The 15167-nt window shown below is 41.3% G+C and overlaps 1 protein-coding gene across 3 annotated transcripts in view; it reads right to left on the reverse strand.

Annotated features, from left to right (window-relative positions):
* The window catches only part of wwp1 (WW domain containing E3 ubiquitin protein ligase 1), a 71032-nt gene extending 59118 nt beyond the window's left edge, over positions 1–11914 (reverse strand). For 2 of the 3 annotated variants that reach the window (XM_082965649.1, XM_014157443.3), the window contains exon 1: positions 10888–11195. The gene's annotated coding sequence lies outside the window, so the exon portion shown is untranslated. Of the gene's footprint in view, positions 1–10887; positions 11196–11846 lie in introns of those variants that run through there. The other variant, XM_014157445.3, reaches the window with a different exon arrangement.
* Between the last annotated feature and the right edge of the window lie 3253 nt (positions 11915–15167).

Raw genomic sequence — 15167 nt, forward strand, 5'->3', positions numbered from 1 at the left:
TGTAAGGCAGGTGGTTAGAGCGTTGGAATAATTTGAAAGTCGCTCTGGATAAGAGCGTCTGCTAAATGACTTAAATGTAAATGTAACCGGAAGGTTGCAAAAACGAATCCCCCCTGAACAAGGCAGTTAACCCCCGTTCCTACGCCGTCATTGAAAATAAGAATGTGTTCTTAACCTCTCTAGGCTAGGCGGGACGAATTCGTCCCACCTACGTAACAGCCACTGCTATCCTGTGGCGCGATTTTCAAAACCTTAAAAATCCTATTACTTCAATTTCTCAAACATATGACTATTTTACAGCCATTTAAAGACAAGACTCTCGTTAATCTAACCACACTGTCCGATTTCAAAAAGGCTTTACAACGAAAGCAAAACATTAGATTATGTCAGCAGAGTACCAAGCCAGAAATAATCAGACACCCATTTTTCAAGCCAGCATATAATGTCACCAAAACCCAGAAGACAGCTAAATGCAGCACTCACCTTTGATGATCTTCATCAGATGACAACCCTAGGACATTATGTTATACAATACATGCATGTTTTGTTCAATCAAGTTCATATTTATATCAAAAACCAGCTTTTTACATTAGCATGTGACGTTCAGAACTAGCATACCCCCCGCAAACTTCCGGGGAATTCGCTAACATTTTACTAAATTACTCACGATAAACGTTCACAAAAAGCATAACAATTATTTTAAGAATTATAGATACAGACCTCCTCTATGCACTCGATATGTCCGCTTTTAAAATAGCTTTTTGGTGAAAGCACATTTTGCAATATTCTAAGTACATAGCCCAGGCATCACGGGCTCGCTATTTAGACACCCGGCAAGTTTAGCACTCACCATAATCATATTTACTATTATAAAAGTTTGATTACCTTTTGTTGTCTTCGTCAGAATACACACCCAGGACTGCTACTTCAATAACAAAATGTTGGTTTGGTCCAAAATAATCCATCGTTATATCCGAATAGCGGCGTTTTGTTCGTGCGTTCCAGACACTAACCGAAATAGTAAAGAAGTGTCACGCGCATGGCGCAATTCGTGACAATAAAATTCTAAGTATTCCATTACCGTACCTCGAAGCATGTCAACCGCTGTTTAAAATCAATTTTTACGACATTTTTCTCGTAGAAAAGCGATAATATTCCGACAGGGAATCTCCTTTTCGGCAAACAGAGGAAAAAATCCCAAAGGCGGGGGCGGTCGGGGTCACCCGCATAAAGCCAGTGTCCCTTGATCGGCCACTTGAGAAAGGCGATAATGTGTTTCAGCCTGGGGCTGGAATGACGACATTCTGTTTTTTCCCGGGCTCTGAGCGCCTATGGACGACGTTGGAAGTGTCACGTTAGAGCAGAGATCCTTAGTAAATGATAGAGATGGAAAACAAGTTCAAGAAATGGTCAGACAGGCCACTTCCTGTAAAGGAATCTCTCAGGTTTTGACCTGCCATTTGAGTTCTGTTATACTCACAGACACCATTCAAACAGTTTTAGAAAATGTAGGGTGTTTTCTATCCATATGTAATAAGTATATGCATATTCTAGTTACTGGGTAGGAGTGGTAACCAGATTAAATCGGGTATGTTTTTTATCCAGCCGTGTCAATACTGCCCCCTAGCCCTAACAGGTTAATCTGACTTGCCTAGTTAAATAAAAAGGTGTAAAAAAACAAAATACGTTTTTCAAAATAATTTACAAATAATTTAAAAAAATAAATAAAAAAAAATATACAAATAAAAATAGGCAAATCGGTGGCCAAAAATACAGATTACGAAAACTTGAAAAGCGGCCCCAATTAATCGGCCATTCCGAGTAATCGGTCGACCTCTACTTGCCATACTATGGACTTGGTCTTTAACCAAATAGGGCAACCTTCTGTATACCACCCCTACCATGTCACAACACAACTGATAGGCTCAAACGCATTAAGGAAAGAAATATCACAAATTAACAAGGCATACCTATTAATTGAAATGCATTCCAGGTGACTACCTCATGAAGCTGGTTGAGAGAATGCCAAGAGTGTGCAAAGCTGTCAAGGCAAAGGGTGGTTACTCGGTTTCCGGTCACAACTTGCAGACTTGTTTACGCTGCTGTGCGTTTTGTTGCCGATCTTACTTTGCTACCTGACGGTTTTTACTTTTTTCATTCAACTTTTTCACCCCGGAGGTTTTATCTGGACATGGTTCGTCAGGACTTCAAACACCCGAAGCTAAGTAACATTAACATGATGCCTTCTAATTGCAGTCGTTGTACTTATAATATACAGGAGAACGATCGCCTTACGGCAAGGATAGCTGTGCTGCAAGCCCAGCTTCAGACGCAATCGTTAGGCAAGGGCAATTTCAGTGTAGGAAAGGATGAAACAGCGTCTGTGCCACCAGTAAGTACAGATAGTAACGTTAGTATAAACCCCCCTCGCACGGTCCCCGCAGCCGGACAACTTTCTCATGGCTTCTGGAGGGAAACGCTGTAGGAATGCTCAACCGGTGTCGCTTATTCAGCCGACAGAAACTTTCAACCGGTTCTCCCCATTAAGCGAGTCGGAGGCCGAGACTTCTCTGGTCTCTACTCCTCCCGTTGTGGGGTCTGAGACGCCGACGGCTCCCACCATTAGCTCTGACAAATTGAAAACCCTAGTCATTGGCGACTCCATTACCCGCAGTATTAGACTTAAAACGAATCATCCAGCGATCATACACTGTTTACCAGGGGGCAGGGCTACCGGCGTTAAGGCTAATCTAAAGACGGTGCTGGCTAAAGCTAAAACTGGCGAGTGTAGAGAGTATAGAGATATTGTTATCGTTGGTGCCGACGTGGATGTTAGGATGAAACAGTCAGAGGTCACCAAGCGCAACATAGCTTCAGCGTGTAAATCAGCTAGAAAGATGTGTCGGCATCGATTAATTGTCTCTTGCCCCCTCCCAGTTAGGGGGAGTGATGAGCTCTACAGCAGAGTCTCACAACGCAATCGCTGGTTGAAAACTGTTTTCTGCCCCTCCCAAAAGATAGAATTTGTAGATAATTGGCCCTCTTTCTGGGACTCACCCACAAACAGGACCAAGCCTGGCCTGTTGAGGAGTGACGGACTCCATCCTAGCTGGAGGGGTGCTCTCATCTTATCTACGAACATAGATAGGGCTCTAACTCCTCTAGCTCCACAATGAAGCTTAGTGGAGTCTGCCACTAGCACAGTCAGCGTAGTCAGCTCAGCTTTCCCCATTGAGACCGTGTCTGTGCCTCGATCTAGGTTGGGCAAAATTAAAAATGGCGGTGTTCGCTTTAGCAATCTCACTAGTATAAAGACCTCCTCCATTCCTGCCATTATTGAAAGAGATTGTGATACCTCACATCTCAAAATTGGGTTACTTAATGTTAGATCCCTCACTTCCAAGGCAGTTATAGTCAATGAACTAATCACTGATCATAATCTTGATGTGATTGGCCTGACTGAAACATGGCTTAAGCCTGATGAATTTACTGTGTTAAATGAGGCCTCACCCCCTGGTTACACTAGTGACCATACCCCCCGTGCATCCGGCAAAGGCGGAGGTGTTGCTAACATTTACGATAGCAAATTTCAATTTACAAAAAAAAAAAAAAAAAAAGACGTTTTCGTCTTTTGAGCTTCTAGTCATGAAATCTATGCAGCCTACTCACTCACTTTTTATATAGCTACTGTTTACAGGCCTCCTGGGCCATATGCAGTGTTCCTCACTGAGTTCCTATCGGATCTTGTAGTCATAGCAGATAATATTCAAATTTTTGGTGACTTTAACATTCACATGGAAAAGTCCACAGACCCACTCCAAAAGGCTTTCGGAGCCATCATCGACTCAGTGGGTTTTGTCCAACATGTCTCTGGACCTACTCACTGCCACAGTCATACTATGGACCTAGTTTTGTCCCATGGAATAAATGTTGTGGATCTTAATGTTTTTCCTCATAATCCTGGATTATCGGACCACCATTATAATGCGTTTGCAATCGCAACAAATAATCTGCTCAGACCCCAACCAAGGAGCATTAAAAGTCGTGCTATAAATTCTCAGACAACCCAAAGATTCCTTGATGCCCTTCCAGACTCCCTCTGCCTACCCAAGGACGTCAGAGGACAAAAATCAGTTAACCACCTAACCGAGGAACTCAACTTAACCTTGCGCAATACCCTAGATGCAGTTGCACCCCTAAAAATTAAAAACATCTGTCATAAGAAACTAGCTCCCTGGTATACAGAAAATACACGAGCTCTGAAGCAAGCTTCCAGAAAATTGGAATGGAAATGGCGCCACACCAAACTGGAAGTCTTCCGACTAGCTTGGAAAGACAGTACCGTGCAGTATCGAAGAGCCCTCACTGCTGCTCGATCATCCTATTTTTCCAACTTAATTGAGGAAAATAAGAACAATCCGAAATTTCTTTTTGATACTGTCGCAAAGCTAACTAAAAAGCAGCCTTCGCAAATGGAGGATGGCTTTCACTTCAGCAGTAATAAATTTATGAACTTCTTTGAGGAAAAGATCATGATCATTAGAAAGCAAATTACGGACTCCTCTTTAAATCTGGGTATTCCTCCAAAGCTCCATTGTCCTGAGTCTACACAACTCTGCCAGGACCTAGGATCAAGGGAGATACTAAAGTGTTTTAGTACTATATCTCTTGACACAATGATGAAAATAATCATGGCCTCCAAACCCTCAAGCTGCATACTGGACCCTATTCCAACTAAACTACTGAAAGAGCTGCTTCCTGTGCTTGGCCCTCCTATGTTGAACATAATAAACGGCTCTCTATCCACCGGATGTGTACCAAGCTCACTAAAAGTGGCAGTAATAAAGCCTCTCTTGAAAAAGCAGAATCTTGACCCAGAAATTATAAAAAACTATCGGCCTATATCGAATCTTCCATTCCTCTCAAATTTTAGAAAAAGCTGTTGCACAGCAACTCACTGCCTTCCTGAAGACAAACAATGTATACGAAACGCTTCAGTCTGGTTTTAGACCCCATCATAGCACTGAGACTGCACTTGTGAAGGTGGTAAATGACCTTTTAATGACGTCAGACCGAGGCTCTGCATCTGTCCTCGTGCTCCTAGATCTTAGTGCCGCTTTTGATACCATCGATCACCACATTCTTTTGGAGAGATTGGAAACCCAAATTGGTCTACATGGACAAGTTCTGGCCTGGTTTAGATCTTATCTGTCGGAAAGATATCAGTTTGTCTCTGTGAATGGTTTGTCCTCTGACAAATCAATTGTAAATTTCGGTGTTCCTCAAGGTTCCGTTTTAGGACCACTATTGTTTTCACTATATATTTTACCTCTTGGGGATGTCATTCGAAAACATGTTAAATTTCACTGCTATGCGGACGACACACAGCTGTACATTTCAATGAAACATGGTGAAGCCCCAAAATTGCCCTCGCTAGAAGCCTGTGTTGCAGACATAAAGAAGTGGATAGCTGCAAACGTTCTACTTTTAACCTGTTAGGGCTAGGGGGCAGTATTTACACCGCCGGATAAAAAATGTACCCGACTTAATCTGGTTACCACTCCTACCCAGTAACTAGAATATGCATATACTTATTACATATGGATAGAAAACACCCTAAAGTTTCTAAAACTGTTTGAATGGTGTCTGTGAGTATAACAGAACTCATTTGGCAGGCAAAAATGTGAGAAGGTTTCATTCAGGAAGTGGCCTGTCTGACAAGGTGTCGTTCTTCTTGTCTCTGTTTATTGAAGAGTGAGGATCTTAGCTCTCCCGTGACACTTCCTACGGCTGCCATAGGGTCTCAGAAGGCGGTAAAAAGCTGAATCGTGGCTTTGCAGGCTCTGGCTGAAAAAAAGTAGCGCGTTTGGGTAGTGGCTGGTTACAGTACTGTGAGACTCAGGCTCGTGCCCGCGTCGACCGAAAGCCTTGTTTACTTTCCTCTGTTTAGCTAAATGGACATTCCCGGTCGGAATATTATCGCTTTTTTACGAGAAAAATGGCATAAAAATGGATTTTAAAACAGCAGTTGACATGCTTCGAAGTACGGTAATGGAATATTTAGATTTTTTTTGTCACGAATTGCGCCATGCGCACGACCCTGATTTACCATTTCAGATAGTGTCTGGGACGCACGAACAAAACGCCGCTATTCGGATATAACGATGGATTATTTTGGACCAAACCAACATTTGTTATTGAAGTAGCAGTCCTGGGTGTGTATTCTGACGAAGACAACAAAAGGTAATCAAACTTTTATAATAGTAAATATGATTATGGTGAGTGCTAAACTTGCCGGGTGTCTAAATAGCTAGCCCGTGATGCCTGGGCTATGTACTTAGAATATTGCAAAATGTGCTTTCACCAAAAAGCTATTTTAAAAGCGGACATATCGAGTGCATAGAGGAGGTCTGTATCTATAATTCTTAAAATAATTGTTATGCTTTTTGTGAACGTTTATCGTGAGTAATTTAGTAAAATGTTAGCGAATTCCCCGGAAGTTTGCGGGGGGTATGCTAGTTCTGAACGTCACATGCTAATGTAAAAAGCTGGTTTTTGATATAAATATGAACTTGAACAAAACATGCATGTATTGTATAACATAATGTCCTAGGGTTGTCATCTGATGAAGATCATCAAAGGTTAGTGCTGCATTTAGCTGTCTTCTGGGTTTTTGTGACATTATATGCTAGCTTGAAAAATGGGTGTCTGATTATTTCTGGCTTGGTACTCTGCTGACATAATCTAATGTTTTGCTTTCGTTGTAAAGCCTTTTTGAAATCGGACAGTGTGGTTAGATTAACGAGAGTCTTGTCTTTAAATAGCTGTAAAATAGTCATATGTTTGAGAAATTGAAGTAATAGGATTTTTAAGGTTTTGAAAATCGCGCCACAGGCTTCAACTGGCTGTTACGTAGGTGGGACGAATTCGTCCCGCCTAGCCCAGAGAGGTTAAACTCGGACAAAACAGAGATGCTTGTTCTAGGTCCCAAGAAACAAAAAGATCTTCTGTTGAATCTGACAATTAATCTGGATGGTTGTACAGTCGTCTCAAATAAAACTGTGAAGGACCTCGGCGTTACTCTGGACCCTGATCTCTCTTTTGAAGAACATATCAAGACTGTTTCAAGGACAGCTTTTTTTCCCCATCTACGTAACATTGCAAAAATCAGAAACTTTCTGTCCAAAAATGACGCAGAAAAATTATTCCATGCTTTTGTTACTTCTAGGCTGGACTACTGCAATGCTCTACTTTCCGGCTACCCGGATAAAGCACTAAACAAACTTCAGTTAGTGCTAAATACGGCTGCTAGAATCCTGACTAGACCAAAAAAAATTGATCATATTACGCCAGTGCTAGCCTCCCTACACTGGCTTCCTGTTAAGGCAAGGGCTGATTTCAAGGTTTTACTGCTAACCTACAACGCATTACATGGGCTTGCTCCTACCCATCTTTCCGATTTGGTCCTGCCGTACATACCTACACGTACGCTACGGTCACAAGACGCAGGCCTCCTAATTGTCCCTAGAATTTCTAAGCAAACGGCTGGAGGTAGGGCTTTCTCCTATAGAGCTCCATTTTTATGGAATGGTCTGCCTACCAATGTGAGAGACGCAGACTCAGTCTCAACCTTTAAGTCTTTACTGAAGACTTATCTCTTCAGTAGGTCCTATGATTAAGTATAGTCTGGCCCAGGAGTGTGAAGGTGAACGGAAAGGCTGGAGCAACGAACCGCCCTTGCTGTCTCTGCCTTGCCGGTTCCCCTCTTTCCACTGGGATTCTCTGCCTCTAACCCTTTTACAGGGGCTGAGTCACTGGCTTACTGGTGTTCTTCCATGCCGTCCATGGGAGGGGTGCGTCACTGACGTGGTCTTCCTGTCTGGGTTGGCGCCCCCCCTTGGGTTGTGCCATGGCGGAGATCGCTGTGGGCTATACTCGGCCTTGTCTTAGGACGGTAAGTTGGTGGTTGGAGACATCCCTCTAGTGGTGTGGGGGCTGTGCTTTGGCAAAGTGGGTGGGGTTATATCCTGCCTGTTTGGCCCTGTCCGGGGGTATCATCGGATGGGGCCACAGTGTCTTCTGATCCCTCCTGTCTCAGCCTCCAGTATTTATGCTGCAGTAGTTTATGTGTCGGGGGGGCTAGGGTCAGTCTGTTACATCTGGAGTATTTCTCTTGTCTTATCCGGTGTCCTGTGTGAATTTAAATATGCTCTCTCTAATTCTCTCTTTCTCTCGGAGGACCTGAGCCCTAGGACCATGCCTCAGGACTACCTGGCATGATGACTCCTTGCTGTCCCCAGTCCACCTGGCCGTGTCGCTGCTCCAGTTTCAACTGTTCTGCCTGCGGCTATGGAACCCTGACCTGTTCACCGGACGTGCTTGTTGCACCCTCGACAACTACTATGATTATTATTATTTGACAATGCTGGTCATTTATGAACATTTTAACATCTTGACCATGTTCTGTTATAATATCCACCCTGCATAGCCAGAAGAGGACTGGCCACCCCTCATAGCCTGGTTCCTCTCTAGGTTTCTTCCTAGGTTTTTGGCCTTTCTAGGGAGTTTTTCCTAGGGAGTTTTTCCTAGCCACCGTGCTTCTTTCACATGCATTGCTTGCTGTTTGGGGTTTTAGGCTGGGTTTCTGTACAGCACTTTGAGATATCAGCTGATGTACGAAGGGCTATATAAATAAATTTGATTTGATTTACTTTGAAAAATCTCAAATATATATTTTGATTTGTTCAACACTTTTTTTTGGTTTCTACATGATTGTTATTCAAAAGTTGACGTCGTCATTATTCTACAATGGTAGAAAATAGTAAAAAGAAAAGAAAAACCCTGGAATGACTGGAACTGTATATGTTTATTTTTTTGTTGTTGATGAATTTTCATTGTTGGACATAAGGCTGTAAAAACACCAGGAACTCAGTTTCAAGTTAATTTAAGAAATCTGGTCAAGTATTCCAATTAGGTGGCCCCCGACAATCCACTCAAGAAAAAAAAGTTGGCCCGCGGCTGAATATAGATATCTGATCTAGGCCTAGTAGCCTCGCTCCATGCACTGTGCAGGCCTAAATTACAGCCAACACTAAGGAATTGAAATCTTATTCATATTTAAAGTGATTGACCTACAAGGAGCGGCAGACTTTATGCATTAGAGGTGTCTTCATTTCAAATAGACAGATTAGGCTAGCTAGACGCCTGCAACCACACCAGCACAAAACACTGACTTCACTCTAAAACAATGAACCATTTTACCAAGATTTCCACTGATTGCATTCAGCTTATACAAATAGATATTTTTAAAACACAGGAATGATTGACAAACTGACGTTACAACACCCACCCAGACTTATCTACCAAAAACAGGGGCATTGCCTTTTTACACTTGCAACATTCATTTACCTTGGCATGAGCCACTAGCCTCACACAGTCAGGTGCAAGAGACAACTCAAGAATTCCCACACATAGCCGTTTCCTTGTGAAAGGTCAACAACAGAGGGGGAAACAGAGGCAAAATAAGCATTATGGATAGACCCTGCCAAAGGCGCTGCTCAAGTGACAGCATCATGTAACTAACGCCTTCACACCGACAGCCAAAGCATACAATACTACTGTCAATGGGAGGATGCTACCCTCAGGCCTGCAATCACAAAAGACCAATATGTGTGGAAGAGCACTTAGAAAAAAAACTGGAGGCCTTATTTGTTTCATTCTCTCCCAAGTCACAGGCTTGGTCTCCAAATAGCCTAGGCCTCAATAGGGCTACAGACACACATGAGAGAATAATGAAGGCAGACAAATCTATAGGATCTAAAAATTGGCGTATGAGGGAAGTGTCTATGTTATTAGAAAATCATCATATTTTCTCAGAATAGTGTCCAAACAGATTAGTTGTTAGTCTCTGTAAAGTACCATGGCAATTTCGAGGCCACATTGGCAGAACCACATCATCACGGACACTAGCCAGAGTTAAACGTAACGTTAGCTATAACATTACATCAATAGTTCAATTCGTGTTGCAACAAAACAACCGTGGAACTAGCGTTAGCTAGCTTTATTTCTTTAACCCTAGATGGAGTTATCTAGGGCAATAACAATGAAAAGTTACCCAGAGTACACAAAATACCGACAACATTATTAGCTACAAGTCAAGTGTAACTCGTTTTATGAAATGGTAAAGGTGTTAATTAGCAAACGTTAGCTAGATAAATTGGGGATAAATGAACGTTAGCTAATCTTTAGTAAAATTGCAAGGACGTTGGCATTTATCACCATGAGTAATATTGGGTGATTCCGTGTATTTTAGCTAACCAGCTAGCTAAGTTAGTTAACATTACATGTCTCGCAATTATTTGGGAGTGTATTAGACCGGGCACACTGATCACAACGGACAAAAACAAACAATCGAGTGGTCAGACACAGTTAAGTTAGCTAGCTAGCTAACTACTTAGCGAGGCCATAGCAGCAGTCGGATAGCTAGCTCGTAGCTTGGTTAGGTGTCCGCCATCTTTTGCTGGCATTACTTACTGATGATGATAGCACGGTCCATTACCAGTTAACGTTAGCTAAAGTTAGCTAGCCATTTTAAACAAATATATTGTAGCTAGCTAACGTTAGTATCAGCTCGCTAGTAGTAACCAATCACTTGGTATCTAGTTAAACTACTTCATCTGGTATCTCAGTTAATTAGCTAGCTACTATCTAGTTCGCTAAACAAGATCCTATACTACCTCAAGCAAAGATCTCAAGTCAGTTGAGTTGGAGGAACGTAGCTAGCCTAGCTAATGTTAGATAGCTGAAATACAAGCAGGCTCAACTTGAAGCAGAAATGTACAATTGTAGAGGACAGACATCAAACGTCTCTAAGTTTGGGTGGCTTACCGTGCCTGTAGCTCCAACCCGGTGTTATAAACTCCCTGTAGCTATGTTCTCTCGATAAACAGCCAGGCATTAACCTCTCAGGCTGAGCGTCCAGCTACGATTGCCGTCTATCGTCACAGACAGGTTCTCGCCACAGACAGGTTCTCGCATACACCGTAGTAGATAACTCCAGGATTTATGAAGGAGTTGTGCGACAATTTGTGTATGCGGACTGAAGAAGCTCCAACGTCACATACACATATTTTATTTTAATAAAAAGGACGTTTTTATCCATAACGACTGATTTCCGCAACCAACGAATGTGTAATTTCGGGCTATTCTTTGGTCCTGAAATTAGTCGTTTTGAATAAAAACGTCATTTTATGTGATGTCGGAGCTCCAGTCCGTCCACACGAGTCATCGCTCAACATGTTTTATTGTTGGACATAAACTGTAAAACATATGTATTTTCGAAATCTGTTCCAAAGTATTACCACGCATAATATAGTATATATATGATCGTATACAAATGTAAGCAAGGTTTGAAGTGATTATGCTTTAGTCAAATGTCATATATTTATGTGCTTCTTGTGGTCAATTTCCAGTCTACGAAGTATTAGTAATTAGGTTCCGGCACCATGAAAAAAAAATCGGGCAGTGGCTGAATCTAGTTGATGATTCATGCATTATATTGACAAGATAACAGCGTGACCGCTCTAACAATGGAAAATATATGTCCTCAATGATTGAAGGCAGAAGAGAGCAGATGGGACCGTTCTAGCCAATGGAGGGCAGATACCCGCATAAACAACAGGCACAATACGTCGTTTTTCTCAACGTTGACGGAATGCCGCGTGAATCCACTTATAACAGTACATTTGTAACAGCTTATACATGACTAAACGTATATTAAATCAAATAAGCCTCAAGTAATTCGACACTTTCTGATAGACATCCATACAAAAAGGGGCTTATCTCACGTAAACAGATTTTGGGCAGAGTAAATCCTCTCGCTTTGCCTCTCCCTCTCTGGTTGCAAGACACCCTGCAGCAAAAGCAGACGGCGACGTCTGACGCCGCCCCAACTATGTCACTACGTCTGCGTCTACACAGGTAGCACAATTCTGATATTTTTTCCCCACTAATTGGTCTTTTGACCAATCACGTCTTTTTTCATGTCTTTTCACTTCTGATCTTTTTCAGATCTCATCTGATTGGTCAAAAGACCAATTCGTGAAAAAAAGATCAGATTTGGGCTTCCTGTAGAAACGCAGGCTCGTAGCTGGCCTGGACCGAATGAATACTTTGATGGCTACGAAAATAAATGTACATTTCAACCAGTGACCATAATAAGAAGAATTTGTAAAAATAAAATAATGCTTGCTGGATTATCTCAGTCTGTTAAAAAAATAATAATAATAATTTTAACACTATTCAAACAAACTTCATATATCACTGAAACACCTGAAAATGAGGTTGTTTGTTCCTGAGACAACAAATAGGTACTATGCGTATATAATCTTATTGTTACATGCACCAAGATTATTGATGCCTCCCCTTTGGCTCCAGACAGACATAGGCTATGTAGTGGCTATAGTCTATGTAAAGTCACTGTATAAGTCTTATGTCTCTAAGCATTTTTCTGTTTTTTGGCAGGTGTACGATGGCCTGCTTGTGGCCACCCCCAGCAGAATTGACAAAAACAAGCAGTCAGGAGTCATTGGCTCCCTGCACCCAACCCCCCAGAGATAAATATTATTGGGCCATTCAGCCACTGTGTTGCTTATTCAAGAGGCCAAGGCCTCATTCTCCAATCAATGAACAATCAATTAAGCTGCTGCTACTATGTTTATTATCTATACATAGTCACTTTACCTCTACCTACATGTGCATAATACCTCAATTACCTCAGCTAACCTGTACCCCCGCACATTGACTCTGTACCGGTACCCCCTGTATATAGCCTCGCTACTGTTATTTTATTGTTGCTCTTTAATTATTTGTTGTTTTTCTATTTTAATTTTATTTTAGTAAATACTTTCTTAACACTTATTTTTCTTAACTGCATTGTTGGTTAAGGGCTTGTAAGTAAGAATTTCACTGTAAGGTCTACACCTGTTGTGACAAACTATTGAAAGCATTTTGAGACAAAGATCTGAGGTTGTGTAATGCAATCAGTGTATAACTGACAATAAGACAGTGTGTATACTGTAATTTGAACTACAACTTCAATAATATCCTGTGTGGCTCAGTTGGTAGAGCATGGTGTTGTGGGTTCGATTCCCACGGGGGAACAGTATGGAATTTTTATTTAATTTGTATTTATTTTTTATTAAAAAATGAAATGTATGCACTCACTACTTACTGTAAGTCGCTCTGGATAAGAGTGTCTGCTAAATGACTAAAATGTAAATATCATTGTTTCCTTGAAAGTGTGTGTGTGTCCGGGCCAGCAGAGGACACCAAAGTCTTTCTTTTAGTGTTGACTCAAGCCATAATGTTCACAATCTTTCCCATGAAAGCTGTGTGTGGACTCTAGAGAGAAGAGAAGAGAAGAGAAGAGAAGAGAAGAGAAGAGAAGAGAAGAGAAGAGAAGAGAAGAGAAGAGATTCAATCACATCTATGAAACAAAGCGCCATTACTTTACCATACACCAATATTCTCATTCATTACTTAAGAATACACAGACTATAGATTTGATTAATGAAGGTGACCTAATTCTATGTAATTATATCCAGATTGAATTCTCCCAGGAACCTTTAAGTTTCTCACAGTTACTTCATCATTCCAATTAGACCTTGATCTAAATTTAGACAGCAGAAACAAAAATACCTTTTCATCCAGGCAAAAAAAAACAAGTTGTTGGGTGTTCCAAAAATGTGCCTTGGTATTCTGCAGTATATCATTCATGGATGTGTTTCGTAAATTCTTTTGTGATAAGTTAAGCTTGGTTCTAAGAGTTGGATGAAGTCTTGGAAGGGCCTTTGGCTACAGTATGTGGGTGCTGCTGCTCTCTCTGAACCTCACCATTTACAGGTGCAGTGCACATGTGAGCGGTTTATAAAACCTCCTCATTGAAAGTAAACAACTTTCAAGTTTTATTAGTCGTACAGGATACACATGGTATACACCGTCCAACAAATGCTTACTTGCAGGTTCCTTCTCAATGCCACAGAATAGTAATAATTAAAAAGATAAGAATAAAACATAAAGTAAATGGCTCAGTAGAATAGAATAAATCATGTAGCATAAGTATAATACAGGAAGGCACAAGTTATAGTACAAGTAGTCAAATAACCAACCTCTTTGTGAGTAGCTGATGTGTGTATGCATATAAACATGGGCCATTGATAAAATTATTCAGTGATCTTGCTTGTGTTGTTTATGTATGAATATAAATCCATGTTTGACTGATGCTGTACACAACAACAACAAAACTATGCAAATATGGGACAGTGCAATAAAAAAATTAGAGCAGACACATCATTCAGAATGGGATTCTGATGTAACATGATTTGGTTAGGAGTGTTTTGTAACATTCTATAACATGCTTGAGACACATGAGCATAATGCATTGTATTTAGTGACAAGCGATTACTCAGAAAAATGTGTTTACTAATTTTCTTTAATGAAACTAAATGTAAAAAAAAAAAACGGTTTTGGGTATCAGCTACAGTCGTGGCCAAAAGTTGAGAATGACACAAATATTAATTTTCACAAAGTCTGCTGCCTCAGTTTGTATGATGCCAATTTGCATATACTCCAGAATGTTATGAAGAGTGATCAGATGAACTGCAATTAATTGCCAAGTCCCTCTTTGCCATGCAAATGAACTGAATCCCCCAAAAACATTTCCGCTCCATTTCAGCCCTGCCACAAAAGGACCAGCTGACATCATGTCAGTGATTCTCTCCTTAACACAGGTGTGAGTGTTGATGAGGACAAGGCTGGAGATCGCTCTGTCATGCTGATTGAGTTTGAATAACAGACTGGAAGCTTCAAAAGGAGGGTGGTGCTTGGAATCATTGTTCTTCTTCTGTCAATCATAGTTACCTGCAAGGAAACATGTGCCGTCATCATTGCTTTGCACAAAAAGGGCTTCACAGGCAAGGATATTGCTTCCAGTAAGATTGCACCTAAATCCACCATTTATCAGATCATCACGAACTTCAAGGAGAGCGGTTCAATTGTTGTGAAGAAGTTTTCAGGGCACCCAAGAAAGTCCAGCAAGCGCCAGGACTGTCTCCTAAAGTTGATTCAGCTGCGGGATCGGGGCACCACCAGTACAGAGATTGCTCAGG

Source organism: Salmo salar, chromosome 19 (genome assembly GCF_965601325.2).
Source record: "Salmo salar chromosome 19, fSalSal1, whole genome shotgun sequence".
In the NCBI taxonomy this organism is placed as follows: Eukaryota; Metazoa; Chordata; class Actinopteri; order Salmoniformes; family Salmonidae; genus Salmo; species Salmo salar.